General features: G+C 42.3%; 1 non-coding gene across 1 annotated transcript; it reads right to left on the bottom strand.

Annotated features, from left to right (window-relative positions):
• Positions 1–5,138: 5,138 nt before the first annotated feature.
• On the bottom strand, positions 5,139–5,211 carry TRNAS-GCU. Its single transcript has one exon. It is a non-coding gene; the product is annotated as a tRNA-Ser (tRNA).
• Positions 5,212–14,909: the final 9,698 nt, after the last annotated feature.

The following is a 14,909-nucleotide window of genomic DNA, read 5'->3' as shown; positions in this document are numbered from 1 at the left end:
AGAGTATCTAAAAATGCTGCTACCAAAAACTGTAAATATGCTACAACAGAAAATATAATTTTAAAAGCTAGATGGCTAGATGGGCTCCAAAATCACTGTAGATGGTGACTACAGCCATGAAATTAAAAGACGCTTGCTCCTTGGAAGAAAAGCTATGACCAACCTAGACAGCATATTAAAAAGCAGATATTAATTACTTTGCCAACAAAGGTCCATCTAGTCAAAGCTATGGTTTTTCCAGTAGTCATGTATGGATGTGAGAGTTGGACTATAAAGAAAGTTGAGCGCTGAAGAATTGATGCTTTTGAATTGAGAAGACTCTTGAGAGTCCCTTGGACTGCAAGGAGATCCAACCAGTCCATCCTAAAGTCCATTCAATCAGTCCTGAATATTCATTGGAAGGAGTCATGCTAAAACTGAAACTCCAATACTTAGGCCACCTGATGTGAAGAACTGACTCATTGGAAAAGACCCTGATGCTGGGAAAGACTGAAGGCAGGAGGAGAAGGGGACGACAGAGGATGAGATGGTTGGATGACATCACCAACTCAATGGATATCAGTTTGAGTAAACTCCAGCAGTTGGTGATGGACAGTGAGGCTTGGTGAACTGCAGTCCATGGGGTTGAAGAAATGGACACAACTGAGCGACTGAACTGAATTGAGACTGGGATAAAAATAGTAAGAGGACCAGAAAGGACTAGAAAACAAATCCAATGGATAAGCTAATGTTCACACTAATCCTGCTAGCTGGAACATCCCAGAGAGCCAGCAGACACAGTCCAAGGGTTGAGCAGGTGGGAATCACACTGTATCCCACACAAAGTCAGGCTGAAGAAGGCATCTTAGTGAATGAACCGGGTCAAGCACCATGCTAATGTTGGAAGTGAATCTGTTAGGGGGGAATGTGCGTGTGTGCTAAGTCGCTTCAGTTGTGTCCAACTCTGCCAGGCTCCTCTGTGTATGGGATTCTCCGGGCAAGAACTGATATGGGTTGCCATGCCCTCCTCCAGGGGATCGTCCCAACCCAGGGATCAAACCCGCGTCTCTTATGTCTCCTGCAGTCAGGCAAGTTCTTTATGACTAGTGCCACCAGGGAAGCCCCTAAGAAGGGCTATTATGAATAAATTTGCTGTGAGTCCTTTTAGGGGTAAGCATCCCTGATTCACCACTCTAAAAGTCACGCATCAGAGAGGCAGATCTAACCCTGGGGGAAATAGCTGGAGTACCAGGTTGATTCCATCATTTTCCCAGCATGAACTTGGATAAGCTCTTGACCCTCCCTGGGTCTCAGAGTCCTTGTCTGAAAACATGTACCTCACAAGGTTGATGTAAAGATTAAACTATTTAACACATGTAAGTGCCTTTACCAATGTCTCACAAGTAGCAAGCCCCCAACAGATATCAACTGTGTTAGATTCAAACACTGGTCCCTGCAGCAAACCCCAGGCAGACAAGCCTCTTTGGAGTTAACCTTTAAATGTCCAAGTTATACCCACTGAGCTCTAACATTTAGATATAAAAACAGTGGTATCGATCTCTGGTACAAACACTGGCAGGTTATTTCTTTAACATCCTGGAAATCTAAGTATATATAGTATATCGCCTTGCAGCTACTTTTTCATAGAAGTATAACTCTACATGCTAATTTCAAGGCCCCATTTATTCCAACTTGGCCTAGGGCCTCCTTCCTGTCCTCCATTCTTATCTCCAGCCACTGGCCCATCGCTGCCAAAGACACTGCCTTGGGAGGGGTTTCTAGCCCCTCCCAAACTCAAACATTCCCTAGGACTGCTGTTGCCGGGTTTTTTTTCCAGCTTTGTTGGTGGTCAGTTGCTCAGTCATATCTGACTCTTTGCCACTCCATGAACTGTAGCACGCCAAACTTCTCCGTCCATCACCATCTCCTGGAGTTTGCTCAAACTCATGTCCATTGAGTCAGTGATGCCATCCAACCATCTCACCCTCTGGCGCCCTCTTCTCCTCTTGCCCTCAATCTTTCCTAGCATCAGGGTCTTTTCCAGTGAGCTGGCTCTTCACATCAGGTGGCCAAAGTATTGGAGCTTCAGCTTCAGCATCAGTCCTTCCAGTGAATATTCAGGGTTGATTTCCTTTAGAATTGACTGCTTTGATCTCCTTACAGTGCAACGGACCCTCAAGAGTCTTCAGCACCACAATTCAAAACCGACAGTTCCTCAGTATACATATTCTTTATGGTCCAACTCTCACATCCGTACATGACTACTTGCTTAGCATTTTAAAAAATACTCTCAGAATTTCTGCTTTGCCAAGTGTGTATAACTTCTGCCTACAGTTAATAGGCAGCTGTTTTTATAGTCACCACACCCTTTTGAACTCTAGAAACAGTCAAATTCCATGAAAGTAAATTTTGTGCTTTTAAATTGTTTTTAAATGGGGGAAAGCCTCCTCTTCCACTTAAGTTGTTTCTTATGGGATAGGTCATGAAACTTAAACTAGGTGATAGAACTTTGGATAGGCCACCCTAGCACCATAAGTATATCCTGTATTCCATCCGCTAATCACTTCCTGATGTTATTAGAGGCTGGAAAGGAACACCCCAAAATGAAAAGCAGTGTTAGGGACCTGGGATATCTTTTCTCTTCTTCAAAAGCTTCCTTGAGTCTTCAACCAGATTTTAAATATATGGAAATTAAGTTAAAATTACTCATAATGACTTTTCTCTTTTGACCCATGTAAATTTCAAACATTCATTATTCATGACTCTCACCTCTTTAAACATCATAATCAATTGGTCTTTTTTAAAGGTAGGTCAAACAAACACCCTTGTCATAACATTTTTTTTTTTAATGACGGTAATATGACGGTGAGCAAGGAACCCATAGCAAGTTCCTGCTACCTCTCCTATTTTAGAAGAAGTCTTTCCTGCAATAGCTCAGACTCAGAAATTTAACCTTTTTTTTCCTGGGACTTCCCTGGTGGTCCAGTGTTTGGGACTTTGCCTTCCAATGCAGGGGGTGCAGATTCCATCCCTTGTCGGGGAGCTAAGATTCCATAGGCCTCTCAGCCAAAACAATAAAACACGAAACAGGAACAATATTGTAACAAGTTGAATAAAGACTTCAAAAATGGTCCACATCAAAAATAAGAAAATCTTTTAAAAAATAAAAAAATAATATTTTTTCTGTCATGCTAAAACCCAAAGTTTAATATAATGAATGAGGGGTCACATGACTGATTGAGAACACAGCACAAATGCCTCAGATGAATTATGTTTTAATAAAGCGCGGCTCAAAATAGCCAAAGTCCAACCTCCACAAAATACTGCTCTGGATGTTCTTGAACAAAGAAATTTCAGTTGGAAAACATTCACTGCAGGGTTTGTGCTCAGAGGTTTGGAGCATCTGGACTCAGCCACGGTTGGACAGAAATAGCTGGTGACCTCCTGGGAGCAGAGCTGGGGCTCTTGCACTGCTGATCATGTATAGATTATAAAATTACTATTCTGCTCTTGAGTCAGTTCAGCCACTCAGTCATGTCTTTGTGACCCCACAGACTGCAGCATGCCAGGCTTCCCTGTCCATCACCAACTTCTACTTTTCAGCTTCCCCCAGAATGATGGGAAATCATGTGTTGCCTCAGGGACCTGTGGAAAGGACATGGTACTTGGTTCAGGAGATGGTTCCTGGCCTGGATGATGGTTGTGTACCCTTGAGCAAGTTCTTGTTCTCTGAGCCTTCCACGGCCACAAAAATTCAATAAGATAGCACACACCTATGCAGCTACCTATTAATAGAAAACACACAATAAGTGCTTCTTCATTATTGGAAAAGAAACACGTCTTTGTAGGGTCTTCTGGGAAATTACTCATAACAAGCCCTTCTTTGTAAACTGTTTCCATAAGTTGTAGCAATTAACAAAGCTCTTAAGAGAAATCAGATAAAGACACAATACCCATAAGTTCTGAAATCTTGGCTAAACAAGTGTTGAAGACTAAATTGTAATTTTAGGCCAGTTTGACACCCAGAGGTCCCTCTCTGGTTTCTGCTTCATGTAAGGTTGGGTTTCCTGCCTTGAGGAGTCTCGTACAGTCTGTAAATGAGTGAAGCAAGATCACAGGGAGTGTTAGGAACTGTGGAAAACTGGACTGTATCAGCCCCATCAAAAAAAAAAAAAAAAAGATTCTAATTTAAACATTTTGTCCAAAACTCACCTGTAGGCTAAAGTCAAATCTCAGGCAAGCAGACATTAGCTTTTCAAAAAGTTTGATATTTGTTTATTTATGGCTGTACTGGGTCTTTGCTGCTGCACCCAGGCTTTGTCTAGTTGTGGCGAGCAGGGGCTCCGCTAGTTGCGATTCACAGGCTTCTCATTGCGGTGCTCCTCTTGTTGCGGAGCATGGGGCTCTAGGGTCCATGGGCTCAGTAGTTGTGGCACACAGACTTAGCTGTCTTGTGACACATGGGATGTTCTCGGACCAGGGAGTGAACCTGTGTCCAATGCATTGGCAGGCGAATGCTTAGCCACTGGACCACCAGGGAAGCCCTGCTTTTGTTTTCTAATAGGTATACCTTAACAGAATGAAGTGGGCACTAACTGACGTTCAGTCTTGTAGTCATACGCAGTGCTTTGCTAAATCTACTAAATTCCTAGATGCTTACTCAGGTTTGGCCTTTCTCCTCCTCCATCATCTAGCCAGTATGCTAACACGTCTTGCAGCTGTCAGCAGGAAGACATTATTAAAGGCTGTGTGGCCAGCTGCTCCTGGGAGCTCATTCAAGCCGTATCCGGCAGAGTAACTGGACTCATTCAACAGGAATTTGTAGAGTACCTACTCTGAGCAGAACCACACACCACATATGCATCTAGGCAGGTTTTCCTACTTTTCAGCCCCTATTTTACTCCAAGGATTTAGATTTAGCAAGATTTAGCAAGTCATGTCATCAGTTCCTTATTCCTTTAAATAAATAGGCACCTTCCACTTATCAGCAGCAAAATTTTTTGTTGTTGTTGTTTATAAGTAAAATCACAGCAAATCTGCTTCTAATCTTGTCATTTTGGTTTTTAAATATTTATTTTATTTATCTGGCTCCACCAGGTCTTAGTTGCGGCAGATGAACTTTAGCATATGAACTCTTAGTTGGAGCGTGTAGGATCTAGCTCCCTGGCCAGGGATCGAACCCTGGCCCCCTGCATCAGCAGTGCAGAGTCTTAACCACTCTACCACCAGAGAAATTCCTAATCATGCCCTTTCTGAGCTCACTTGAAAGTTGTTCTGCCTCTGCTTAAGTCACCCCAGCCAGTAGAAACGATGCACCAGGCACCCTGCTCAAGCGTTGCAAGGCTTTATGCCCTTCTGGAGTTTGTGATCTAACATGACCACCTGTGACTCTGGTGGACACAAAATGGATAAACGAAATTATGAATGCCCTACAAAAGCAGACAAAATACAGAGATTTTAGAATGGTAAAACTTATACACTGGTTGTCACAATAGACTTGTTGGGATGCAATGTAAAATAATGATTATAAAGTTCCAGTGAGCAAGGGCAAAGGTCTTGAAATTAGAGTGATTTTTTTTACTGGAGTCAGTTTCAGTCTGCTGGAGGTAAAAGCCAGATGCAATGAACTGAAGAGAGGGGGGTGGGGGGAGAGAAGAAAAAAGCTGATAAAAGGGAAGAAAATAGCATAGATAACTCCTCCAAGAAGCCCAATGGGATCAGAGAAGGCATTTGATCCTTAGCACAGGTAGAAGGGACAGCAAAAATGTAGACTGAGAAGGGTTTGGAAGCAGACAGTTTGTAGTTGGAGACCAGGAAGCAGGGCATCGAGGTTGCACAGCTCCTGAGGACTTGGTTCATGGTGTAGCCCGTGAACCAAGGGGTATGTTGTGCCCTGGAGTTGTGAAATTGGGTGTTTCCATCTCACTCTCTCCATTAACTCCATTTTAGCTCTGAATTAAGAAGCAAGAACACCTATTTCCAACAGAGAGAGCACAGGGACGATCATGATGGGAGTTGCCTGGTTGGGACAAGGTAATAAAGAAATATGATCTCTTTCATGCTTCCCTGGTGGCTCATATGATAAAGAATCCGCCTGCCAATGCAGGAGACCTGAGTTTTGATCCCTGGGTCTGGAAGATCCCCTGGAGAAGGGAATGCCTACCCACTCCAGTATTCTTGCTTGGAGAATTCTACAGACAGAGGAACCTGGTGGGCTATAGTCCATGGGGTCGCAAAGAGTCAGACACAGCTGAGCAACTAAAACTACACTTTCAAATATGTCAAGTCTATCAAGAGCTGATGTCAGAAGCGGACATGCGAGTTGAATCTTGGGACAAGTCAAAAGGTGGCCAAAGGACACCAAGAGCTTGGAAGATGGCTGGACCACATGCTGGGGTCCTTCACTCACAACATCTCACTCAATACCATCAACAGTCTAGCAAGAAGAGATGATTCTTCCTTTATGGATAAGAAACCTGAAGTCCATAGTGGTGAAGTCCACACACAAGTTCACACACAGTTGGGGAACTTGGCAGAGCCAAGACTCCAGAGACAATGAACCTTCCCCTTTGAGTGCTTCAAGTGCTGCTTGAGACACAGAGGAATAGTGTATCCGATCCCTGCTCCCAGCTCTCACATGCTGTTGGGAACAATAGCATGTGAATAACTATAAAGCAATGAGATGAATGCAAAACTGGTTTATGAGCAAAGTACTGTGGGAACACAGGTTTGGAAATTCTCCCAGGCAGCTGTATATTTATGGCTGGCAGGGAGAGAGAGAAAGGGATAAATGATTATAAAATATTGACTTTTTAAAACTCCATGAGTTTATGGAGAGGGAAGGTGGCCATCACCACTTTCATCAAGTGTTTAAGCATTGCTAATTATGGGACATCTGTGCCTCCCGCTGTGATGTGACACAGAACACCCAAACTCCCTAGCAGTCTTCAAATGAATCCAAGCAGGGCTTTAGACATGACTTCCTGGTTACAAGAAATATAGGGAAAGAGGAACACATTACCACTGTCAGCAGGCAATCAGAAAAATCTACATTTGACAGGACAACTGGCAAAGTCAGTGTCATTTTTTTACGTATGTGGAGGAACAATCTAGGACACAAGAAAATATAATCAAATGCAAAGCAAGAATCTCAACTAGATTGTGAGTCAGAAAAAGACATTTAGGGGACAACTGGGGAAATCTGACATGGACTGGACATTATTTGGGGGAATGGTTTTCTTTGTTGTCTAGTTGCTCAGTGTCCGACCCTTTGCAACCCAACCCCACGGACTGCAGCACACCAGGCTTCTCTGTCCTTCACCATCTCCCAGAGTTTGCTCAAACTCATGTCCATTGAGTCAGTGATGCCATCCAACCATCTCATCCTCTGTGGTCCCCTTCTCCTCCTGCCTTCAGTCTTTCCCAGCATCAGGGTCTTGTTTTCTTAGGTGTGATAATTATATGGGTTTTGTAGAAGAATGTCTTTATTGTTAGAAGATACATTTTAAAGGGTCATGTGTATCTGCAACATATTATTTTTCCTTTTCTTTTTCTTTCTTGGTCACACCTTAGAGTTTGTGGGAACTTAGTTCCCCAAGATCAGTCTGTCCCCTGTCCCCTGACCCCTGCAGTAGAAGTGTGGCGTCCTAACCACTGGACTTCCAGGGAATTCCCTGCAATGTATTTTTAAATTGTTCAGCGACACACACACACAACTGAACTATAAGAAATTATTTATATCCAACTATTTTCTAAATAGTTGTAACTATTTTATTACAATTTCATATGGTCCAACCTAATAAATAGATTAGAAGAAATTTCCCAATTGGAGCAAAAATATGTAAAACATTACAGTATGAAACAGACACACACACAAGATCAGTCCAGAGGGGGTCCAATAAGAGAGAAATAACAATTCCAGGAAGAATAGAGAAGACTGAGGGGAGAAAGACACCAAAGATATAACACAAAGAAAATTTCCAGAACTAAAGAGGTATGCTTTCCATTAAAAAGGGCCTCCTGAGTTTTAATTAGGGGGAATGGAAAAAGCCATATTTCATTTGGAAGATATTAAGGAGGTTATACAGGAGAGGTCTTAAGAGTTTTCCTCTTAAATCAACTTCTAGATCTGGGAAAAATCAACTTCTACAAGAAAGAAGGGGCTTCCCCGGTGGCTCAATGGTAAATAATCTGCCTGCCAACGCAGAAGACTCAAGTTCAATCCCTGGGTCAGGAAGATCCCCTGGAGTTGAAACGGCAACCCACTCTAGTATTCTTGCCTGGGAAATCCCATGGACAGAGGAGCCTGGCAAGTTCATGGAGTTGCAAGAATTGGACACAATTTAACGACTGAACAACAAGAAACAAGGCTAATAGTGGCATTTGATTTCTCATTAGCTACACTAGAAGCTTGGGTGTAATAGCTTCAGAATCAGGGGGAAAACTGGTTTTCAATCTGGGAAACCCATACCTAGTCAAGTTACTTGTGAAGGCAAAATGAAGATTTTTTTAGTCGTGCAAATACTCAGAAAGCTTCCTTGCCACAAACCTTTTCTTGAGAAGTTATTTGAGCATGTACTTCATCAGCAAAACAATGTGACCAAGATCATCTGCTGTTTGACTGGATGAGCCACCAGTTCATATTTGAGCAAGAGAAGGGCTCCCGGAAAGAAAGGGATTTCATAAGACATAGAATCAAAAGAACTTGCAGATGCACTACAGGCAGAGGATGCCTGGAAAGAAGAAAAGCAACTAGAAATTTCTTTTAAAGACTATAGACAAAAGTCCCAGTACAAATATGAATCAAGTTAGAAGAGGCAATCAATGGACTTCAAAAAGGAAAAAAAAATTATTCCAAGCAATAGATAGAATGGGAGGAAGGTACAGATGTCCTCTTTCAACAAGAAAACACTAGGAACAGAAAAAAAAATTTAACCGTGATCTTGAGCAATTGAGAAGTATAGGGTTGTGATATGTTACAGAGCAGGAAACATATTTCTTGCCTCTGCTATGAATTTATATCATAAACAAATTAGCCTGCATGCTGTTTGTTGGTTACTGTCAGACTAGACCTCTGACAGTAGAGGTTACTAGACTCTCGCCTGAGGACAAACTTTATAAGACTTAACTGTGCTTACAGACTAGAATGCAAATATCCTCAGCCACAGAAATCTAAGAGTTAGTGCACAGCTTGATGAAAAGTTTGGAGGTGGAAGCACAGGTGGAGAGTCTCGGAGAAGTCAGGAGCTCAAATACCCTCTTCTCATGAAATGGAAAGCCAAGAGATATTGTCTATGTTTAGGAGAACTAAAAACAAAAGTTTAAGGAAATTAAAGTTGCAAAAGTGAACAAAAGAGCTAAAAATAGTCATATAACAATCATGTGTACAGGGGTGATATGAAGTTAAGATGAATCTTTAGCAACAAGAGTCAGTAAGCAATGTCATAAAATAGCAGCTCCATCATATTAACACAGTTGGAGAGCTTCAGCAGTGGTTGCCCTTGCAAAGTGGACCTGAGGCTATGGAATTAAAAGGAACCATTGCTTCCTGTTGTAAATCTTCCTGTACTATTTGTCTTTTCAAAAACTCTGACCAAACCAAACCAAACATGACAATCATATCTTACAGGGTTATGGCGATGGTCAGGGATAATCTATTATGAAAGCCTGGAAATTTAATCAGGGAGCCGTCTTGTAACTGTTAGGACTGGGATTTTCTCCTAGTGTTATTATTGGACGTCCAACCTCCCTCATCCTAGATTTGTTCCTTTCCAGGGGATCCCAGATGGCTCCAATGTCCAGCTTCCCTGTCAAGCCTACTGTTTCTGCAGCACTCCAGCTTCGAGAATGGTCTCTCACTGCCCACCTCTATCCCGGATGCCACCTCCGCTGCTGGGGTGAGCTTCCATCCTGTGCTTATAGCTCCTGTCACTTGTCTCCCTCAACTGTTGCCAATGCACATCTAGCTGTGTCTTATTATTACACATTGACTGATATAAATTTATCATTTCAAATGCATGCACTTGAAAACTTAACTTTAGCCCACAAATATTTTGTTTAGTTGCTAAGTCATGTCCGACTCTTTGCGATCCTAGGTACTGTAGCCTTCCAGGCTCCTCCGTCCATGGGATCTTCCCAGCCAGAATACTGGAATGGGTTGCCATTTCCTCCCTCCACACCATCATATAAATACTCAATTAAAAATATAGCTCATAAAATACAACACTTCATAGCAGTTTTTGCTGTTTCTGAACTTTACCCCATAGGACTGCTTTAAAAGAATCTCTCTTTACAAATAAAGCAACATAAGCGCCCTATCAAACATTTGAAAAAGAAACATAATTGCTTCATTCCTCTTCATCAGCTTGGCATACAAGCAGAAATCCTGTTTTGTTAAAATTAGATGACTCGGAGTCCCCACACTACTTTTACAGAAGAGGTCATTCTTTCCTCTTTGAATTCTCTGTCCTGAAATAATTCCCAGCCCACTTTGGATTCTTACACCTCCTCTTCCTGAGATGTCACGCTGGCCAGAAGTCTAGAAGCCATCCTTTCCTCTTCCCTCTTCAGATCTGCTTAACACTAGGTCCATGGATAAATTAAGTACTTCACCCAGGTCATACAGCTTTTGGTGGGTGAGCTTTAGGAGCCAAAATCTAGTGTTTAGAAGGTTTGTTCCAAAACATGCTGTTCTTATGCTTCTGGGGAGGCATCATGAGGGCTCCATGGAGGATTTGGGTAGAATCAAGCGTTCCCCAGTTCCCCTTCCTTCCCCAAGAACCTTCTTCTCTTGGCATCACTGCTATCATACAGCAAAATCCTGGGGATTTTCCTGACCTAGGGGATCGAACCTGTGTCTCCTGCATTGGCAGGCATATTGTTTACCACTGAGCCACCTGGGAAGTCCTGTCATACGGCTACTAAGAGTCAAAAGCAAGACAGTGAATTTTTATGTGAAACTATTTTCTTTTTCTAATTTTGCTGTTTCAAAATTTTATTAGTGAAATTCCCAAGTATCCAGAAAAGCTGGAAAAAAATAGTACAGTAACACATACATCCACCACAAGACTTCAACAACTGTTAACATTTGCTATACTTGTTTTATTCATCTACTGATCTAGCTATTCAGCTAGAGTTCCTTTTCCAAGGGTTCCTTCTCATTTTCTGATCCTGCCTTTTCATAGCATCTTGTTTTTTTTTAACAGGTGTCATATCATTTCATATCTCTTTAGTGATAAGTAATTCATTTTGTAAGGTTTTTATTTGATTCTTCTCATAGTCCCTGAATTATATGTTTCTTCTGGGGTCAGTTTTTCTCTTTTTACCTTTCTTTGTCACACTGTTCTCAAATGTTTCATGAATCCAGTTGTCAGGCTCCTTATGAAGGAGAGAGGAGAAAGGCTGCCTAGGACGCTGGGTGCGTGTGCGGGACGTGCTGAGGGGCAGGCTTCAGATCAGGGTGCATAGTCTGAGTGTCGTGCTGAGACTTCTCAAATGCTGGAATGAGATGGCTTTGTGCCAGGTTACCAACGACAACGACTGCTGTTCAAGTTTCCTTGGAAACAGGCTTCACTGTCTTTATAAAAGTCCCCTCCGGTCATTGGTTGGTTGGTCGGTTTTGGTTTGGTCTGTGGTTGAACATCCAATTGCTGGGAGTTCTTGGCACCAGCGCTCGAGAGTAGGAATGGAGGATGACCGTTTCATACAGAGATCTTCACTATTCTTCCATCTTCTCTTCACTCCAGTGACTCTTCTGAGTTCCCAACCTCAGTGAGGGGCTGGCACAGAGGTAGGGCCCCCATCTTCTGTAAGACCCTCTAAACACATCCTGGGCTAGAGCTTCTTCCGGTCAGTGTTCTTCCATGTAATTTGTCCTCTAGAAATCCATGGAGATCACGTCACCTCTTGTTCTCTCAACTGCTTTTGGTATTGTACATTTTATATTCGAATCCTAGGAGGATGAGGGAATAAATACATGTGCTCAAGTCCCCATCTCAAACCAGGGATGAACATTTCCATTTTACACTGGGGAAAAAAAGAGGCTCATGTGATTAAGTGACTTACCTAAGAACACACAGCTAGAAAGGGAAGGGCCAGAATTAAACCTGTGTGCTTTTGACTATGCCAAATACTTCTTTTTGTACAAATCATGACTCAGCTGGTATGACCTGGAGAAACAAGCCCTTACATAACCTGATATGTTTAAAATACGCTGTCATCTGTGTATAAAAACGACTCATAAACTGCCCAGACTAAAAATTGTACAATTTTTACAAGTTACATATCTAGAATAAAATGAAAAAAATCATCAAAGTAGTAAAACAGCAGTTTGATATTTTTTGGTCAGGTTGAAGTGGAACAGATCTCAAGGAGAGAAAATTGGGAGGAAGCATAGGTCACCATTTGGGCAGTAGTGGCAAGGGCTTGGGACACTGAGTGCTCTTGGTTCTATGAAATAGAATCCACTTTAGAAGTCACATGTGGGGAAGCAGTTGACCAAATGAGATGGTGCGGACTCCAGGAAGTGGGGTGAAAAGAAGACTTGCTAGGAAGACAGGGCACCCTGTCCATGTGGAAGCCACTCTATCATATAAACCCAATACTTACTAACTGCTATGCACAGACACTGCAAAAGGCTCTATAGATGCCTTCATCTCTTTGCCAAAGCATTATCCTGAAAAGTTAAGGATTTCTTCATTTGGGGATGCTTCCAGAAATTAAAAACCCCACAATATCTCACAGGAACCCATCCCATTCATAATGGTTTAAGATTTAAGGTGTCAAAAGAATTGTCCCAATTCAACCACAAATATAGTTTGAGGGCTTTTGAATAGCTGGTCATTTATTCAACAAATCTTTATAGAGCTCCTACTCTATGGCAGCCACTGATGCTAGGACCTAGGGACATTGTGGTGAGGAATAGGAGATTATTTCTAAGGAAGTTAATCACTTCTCCATCAGACAGTACTGAAACATCCACTTCTCTCTTTCTCAAAGACAGAGGCCAAATTAGCTTAATTCTGAAATGTAGAGACTGACCCACAGAAAACTGGGCTAGGTGGTTGATGAACATATTACATATTGTTACTAATTCACTGTGACATTAATTTAGATGCATGATATATAGGGAAAAGACATAAACTAACAGAAAATCTTTCCATTCACAGTGTTTTTCTCTAATTTTCACCTTCCCCATAGCTGTTTTTATCTCAGTCAGATGAAAACAATTTTTTGGAAATCCATAGTGAAGTCCAGAACAAGCAAGCACATCCTCTGTTAAAGGTTGGCACATATTCCTGTGAACTCGGAAAGAGAACAGAGCTTTCCAGTAGGTCAAACAAAAAAAAAATGGAGATTAAGAAGTCTGATTTCCTCCTCTTCCCATCAGTTGTCAGACACCATTGAATAATTGATTTCTGGTGGGCTGCCGTCTATGGGATCCCACAGAGTCAGACATGACTGAAGTGACTTAGCCTGTTCCTGAAAAGTAGATAGCTATCATTAAAGCATTTCCAAAAGGAAATATATTTTGCTTTTCATTAAAATGGAACAAATGAAATGGTACTGCAACAAAATAAACTTTTTAAGGTACAGTAATTGCATTTGTGATTTTTCCTTTTCCACATCTAATTGCACTGTCTCCAATGGTCCTGAGACCTCTCCAGCAGGCTGACAGCCTGATAAACTCTAAAAGGAAGAAAGAAAACACAGTTTAAAAGGCAGGGTAGGTGTGGCAGCTAACAAAGGTCAAGATGAACAAAGAAGAAAGTGCAGTTACTCAAGTGTATGCAGATAAGGCATCAAGTTCAAGGTCTGAGAGGAAGTACACCAGATTGCAGTGTCCACATGGCACCTGATGACAGACCTCCAGTGATGGAGCCCAACCTCTAGGTTCTTCTCAAACAGGAGAGAAGAGGGCAAGGCACAACATTTAAAAGAATGACATACTCTGAGGACTGGACATAAACAGATTAGAACCAAACAGGTCCAAGACGGCAGACGAGTCCAGTTCCACTCGACTTTGAGCCTCAGTGCATGCTCATTGTAACACATCAGCATGCTAAATCACACTCACAGGCACCATGACAATTCCAAGGCTGATCATAAAGATCAAAAAGTGGGTGGTGGCCCAATGTCTGGAAATCCCCACCTCTTTCCCAAAATAGCTGGAAAACTCCTTCCACTCCTTAGCTTAAGAAATTACCCACCCCTATAAAAACTGACTATCTTTCCAGGTGGCATTAGTGGTAAAGAACTTGTCTGCCAGTGCAAGAGACACAAGAGACATGGGTTCGACCCCTGGGTTGGGAAGATCCCCTGGCATAGGCAAAGGCAACGCACTCCAGCCTTTTTGCCTGGTAAGTTCTATGGACAGAGGAGCCTGGCGGGCTATAGTCTATGGGGTAACAAAGAGTCAGACATGACTGAGTGACAACATGTGTGCTAAGTCACTCAGTTGTGTCCAACTCTGCAACCTTATGGACTGTAGCCCGCCAGGCTCCTCTGTTCATGGGATTCTCCAGGCAAGAATACTGGAATGGGTAGCCATTTCCTCCTACAGGGGATCTTCCCAGTCCAGGGATTGAAGCTGGGTCTCCTGCATTGCAGGCAGATTCTTCACCATCTGAGCCTCCAGGGAGGCTCAGACATCACCCAATTCTCGCCTGAAAGCTATTCTGGAATATCTATGGTATCATCATTTCTAGGTAGCCTAGAAATAGCCATCATTGACAATCAGACAAATATGAAACCAATTCAATACCGCCTGTGCAGGAGTCAAATTCTGAAATGTCTATAACTTAATAAATTACAATTCACAGTTGTGTTAGCGAGCTTACTTTGTTTCAGCACTTCTTACAGTTGAAACGCTCAGATGTGTTTCCAGTTGGAAGCTGCCAAGGAAGCGTTCATAGCATTTCACACTCACATGC

The sequence above is a fragment of the Cervus canadensis genome, chromosome 9 (genome assembly GCF_019320065.1).
Source record: "Cervus canadensis isolate Bull #8, Minnesota chromosome 9, ASM1932006v1, whole genome shotgun sequence".
NCBI classification, from domain to species: Eukaryota; Metazoa; Chordata; class Mammalia; order Artiodactyla; family Cervidae; genus Cervus; species Cervus canadensis.
This window is presented reverse-complemented; position numbering and strand designations above follow the sequence as displayed.